The sequence below is a fragment of the Manacus vitellinus genome, unplaced genomic scaffold (assembly GCF_001715985.3).
Source record: "Manacus vitellinus isolate BGI_N305 unplaced genomic scaffold, ASM171598v3 scaffold_47_pilon, whole genome shotgun sequence".
Lineage (NCBI taxonomy): Eukaryota > Metazoa > Chordata > Aves > Passeriformes > Pipridae > Manacus > Manacus vitellinus.
The window spans coordinates 4,484,098-4,484,822 of record NW_021940585.1 but is presented as its reverse complement, the minus strand read 5'-3'; the positions used below and the strand labels follow the sequence as shown (position 1 = coordinate 4,484,822).

The window sequence follows — 725 nt, the reverse complement described above, 5'->3', positions numbered from 1 at the left end:
CCATCACCCCTTGTCCTGTCACTCTCTGTCCACACAAAAAGTCCCTCTCCCTCCTTTTTTAAGCCCTTTTTAGGCTTTAAGGTCTCCCTGGAGCCTTCTCTTCTGCAGGCTGAGCCCCCCCAGCTCTCCCAGTACATTTAGTTCCACTGGAGTCTCCTCTCTGCAACTATTTAGGAGCAAAATGAATTCTAAGGAAACAGGTTCCCCCCCCACCCACCTGCACATTCCAGTGCCTTTGGGAGCCAGCTCAACCTGGGAATGAGCAGCAAGTGCAGCCTCCTGGCCAAGTGTGAGACTCACTCATCTGAGTTAATCTTTCTCACATGAGAAGGGGAGAGTTTACGTGGACAGGAACTAATGGACGAGGGATAAAGCATCCTGATCCCAGGACACAGCACAAAGGATTGAGCTGCCAACAAAACCCAGGACTCACTGGACCCACCCAGGCACAGGAGTGAGTTTCTGTTTTGGGGAACACCTGTCCCAGTGGCTCTCTCCACACCCAGCAATGCTGCACATGGAGCATTTGGATGCACAGAAACCTCCAGGAACTGCATGGGATTAAACATTCCTCAGGGGATCAGGCCTGGCTGGCTCTGGGGGCTGGGTTACATCACAAGGCTTGTGCTGCTCTGTGGTTTCAGGGTGTGCAGGCACAGCTCCTGTGCTGCTGGAGAAGAGCTGCTCAGCCAAAAGTCCCTTTTTTATCCTGCTCATTTTAGTTC

The 725-nt window shown here is 52.4% G+C and overlaps 1 protein-coding gene across 1 annotated transcript in view; it reads right to left on the bottom strand.

Moving 5' to 3' along the window:
- DSTYK (dual serine/threonine and tyrosine protein kinase) overlaps window positions 1–725 on the bottom strand; it is a 46,060-nt gene that overhangs the window by 1,313 nt on the left and 44,022 nt on the right. The gene's annotated exons all lie outside the window — the stretch shown is intronic.